This window comes from Oncorhynchus gorbuscha, linkage group LG05 (assembly GCF_021184085.1).
Source record: "Oncorhynchus gorbuscha isolate QuinsamMale2020 ecotype Even-year linkage group LG05, OgorEven_v1.0, whole genome shotgun sequence".
Lineage (NCBI taxonomy): Eukaryota > Metazoa > Chordata > Actinopteri > Salmoniformes > Salmonidae > Oncorhynchus > Oncorhynchus gorbuscha.
This window is the reverse complement of record NC_060177.1, coordinates 58,395,620-58,399,201: the sequence shown is the minus strand read 5'-3', so window position 1 is coordinate 58,399,201 and position 3,582 is coordinate 58,395,620.

The window sequence follows — 3,582 nt, the reverse complement described above, 5'->3', positions numbered from 1 at the left end:
ACTTTCTTCTGAGAAAGCAGTGTCCTTACACTTTCTCCTGAGAAAGCAGTGTCCTTACACTTTCTTCTGAGAAAGCAGTGTCCTTACACTTTCTTCTGAGAAAGCAGTGTCCTTACACTTTCTTCTGAGAAAGCAGTGTCCTTACACTTTCTTCTGAGAAAGCAGTGTCCTTACACTTTCTTCTGAGAAAGCAGTGTCCTTACACTTTCTTCTGGGAAAGCAGTGTCCTTACACTTTCTTCTGAGAAAGCAGTGTCCTTACACTTTCTTCTGGGAAAGCAGTGTCCTTACACTTTCTTCTGAGAAAGCAGTGTCCTTACACTTTCTTCTGAGAAAGCAGTGTCCTTACACTTTCTTCTGAGAAAGCAGTGTCCTTACACTTTCTTCTGGGAAAGCAGTGTCCTTACACTTTCTTCTGGGAAAGCAGTGTCCTTACACTTTCTTCTGTATCATTCAGATAGCTCTTCTTTAAGGCACGATTGATCCAATCAATAACTGGTAAACGGTTGTTACACTTGGGTGAGATGGCTACACATAAACTGACGTTCTACATGTTGCATCCAGTCAGTCTGTTCTACTGTAATTCCATCCTTGTCTGAACCATCAGCATGTATTTTATATTGCATAATTATATAATGAATGCATTCAATTAAATGTTCAGAGAAAATAATAGGTACTTTTTGAATTACTTTTTTTGCGTGACATATTTACTCTTCTTTTTTGTTTTGTTGATGTGTCACGTGTAAAAGAGATTAGCATAAATGCACTTTCACCTATAAAGCAATTGTTTTCCGATAAATTTTTTATCCCAGAGATTCTGCTGTTTTAGCAGAAAATAGCTGCGGAGGGCACAATGAGCAAAATATAAATGATGAAGTCAAAACAACATCGAAGCCCCAATCCTGCTCTTTATTTATTGTCCTAATATATCTCAGAGACAGAGACAGAGCGCTTCTGATGCTGGGGTACCATTGACCTGTAGCCACAGCACACTCGCAAAACAAAAGAGTGCTGGAAACAAACATTAGATAGGCCATATTTCTGGGATTCATTGACAAGAGGCCTAGCCTGGTGTCTGCCTCTGCAGGCCCTCTTCCTCCTCCTCACCCTGTCCTGACAGTAGGCTCAATGTTTGTTTTCTGCCTCTTAGATATAATAATAGGATGTGTTGATAGCCTAATCAGGGACCTTGTTTTTGCCTAAACTGAGACCTTGGAGGGTCACTGCCCCATACTAAGATCCTTCACTGCAGTGGGCTCAGGGAACTATAGGATACATACAACAGGGAATGTAGGATAGATGTCTCATTAGTCTTAGTCTCATAGAGCTAATGCCTCTGTTACAGTAACACTTAATGCTGCTGGTGCAATAACAACCAATTAGAAGTTTCTTTTTCATTCCGTCTTTGCAACGGTGAACCGTATGTGAATAGTGTAATTCAAATGTAATAGTTTAAAACTCCTGCTTTGCACCACCTCATAGGATAATAATCATGTCCACAACCTGCAAACAATGGGCAGAATGGAGAATGGAGCAAATGTTTATCATGATTCATGAACAGGAATTCCAAAAGACATACCTTGTGGGTTTTGTATTTCTCCAGCTATGCAGACCAATTGATACAACTAGAATGACTAGATAACCAAATGCCTGGTGTAGACTTGCAATGTTTCACCACAAACGTTATGAGCTTTTACACATTCAAACATGAGGTTGAATCGATCTTGGCCTTGATGTAATTATAATAGACAGGCACTTGAGCACAATATCTTAAAGGTTCAATACAGCCGTTTTATCTCAATATCAAGTCATTTCTGGCTAACAATTAAGTACTTTAATGTAATTTTCTTCAATTACAATGGTAATATATAACCCAAAATTTCTCAAGCAAGAATTTTGCTAGGACTGTCTGGGAGTGGTCTGAGTGAGGGGCCTAATTGGACGAGCCTAATGGGAGGGATATGTAACCTCATAGTGTGGAAATATATATAAAACAAAGGAAATTGCATTTTGGACTGCACTGGGCCTTTAAGAATATAGCATCTCTATACAATATCTCCCCTCACCGAACCTATGTTCTAAATCCACATCATTAACTGGGTGGTTCGAGCCCTGAATGCTGATTGGCTGAAAGCCGTGGTATATGTGTGTAACCACTTTATAATAGCAATAAGGCACCTCCGGGTATCCAGTCACTCTGTGTTGCGCCGTGCGTAAGAACAGCCCTTAACCATGATATATTAGCCATATACCCCCCCCATGCCTTATTGCTTAATTATACAACGGGTGGGTCTAATCCAGAATGTTGATTGTTTAAAACTGCATTACAGTCAGTGTCTATTCCACAAGTTACCACCAGGCTAAATCTATTACATTAAAATGCCTATTTACTCTGTTCCATCTGACTGCGCAATCCACTGGCTCATCAGTGCAGCCAAGCAATTTATAAACTTGATCTCCACTATAAAAAGCATCTAGACACTATCTCACATTTCTTTTAGACTAACATTTCGTTTTTAACAGCGGAAGATGTGTATACACTTTGCTGTCTGTCTCTCCGACATTTGAAACATTGTTTCAATATTCAAATTTGTTCATGGCTCTCATGAGGAATGGAAGACCCAAGAATGACCTCTGCTGCAGAGGATACGTTAATTAGAGTTACCAGCCTCAGAAATTGCATCCAAAATAAATGCTTCACATAGTTCAAGTAACAGACACATCTCAACATCAACTGTTCAGAGGAGACTTGTGTGAAAAATATCCAGCTGTCCCATAGCAATGAACATGTTGGGAGTCAAGACGAGACAGACAGGCACACAGCCAATCGAAATCATGAATCAACTGGCATCATTTTTATGGATATATATAAAGAAATGTAAATTGAAACAAATGTCAAACCCAACAAAGTGCAGCTAGTTTGCCTTCTTTCCAGCTTCAGTTTGAAGTGATTGTGTTATCTGTGTTGTTGGCTTGCTCCTCTGAACAATAGTGTCAGAGAGAGCCGAACAGATAGAATGAACCGAACAGATAGAATGAACCGAACAGATAGAATGAATCTAGCCGGCTTGGGTAGCAACCCTCAATTTGTGTTGGCACTATATCTTGTGGAAGGATTAAATAATATTTTTAATACAAATATGTCAGTCATTATTCGATATGTTGGTAACCCGTTGTACAGAAGTGATAATGCACTCGAAGTCGGTGTTATTGTCATGGTTTGCCGGCCCTCGACTACCTCTCGAGCCCATCAATACCCATGCCAATATATCCTCCTAACACCGGCTTCCTTTGCATTATCACTTAATTGTACACACCACTCTCATTAACACAGAACATACTGTATACAGAAGTGGTTATTTCAGACCCGATTCAACTGCAGATTTATTTCTTAGAACTCAAGAAAAACCTCGAGTTTTATTAATTAGATTAGGCTGCGCTGGTGGCAACAATATCATGGAATATGGACTCAGGTAATTATCATTCCTGATTTTATAAATGTACAATGTTTGGTTAAACCACTAAGTTCAAGTTCTCCCTTGGAGTTTATCCTCGGGAATTGTAGATAGATGGTAGTGGTTCA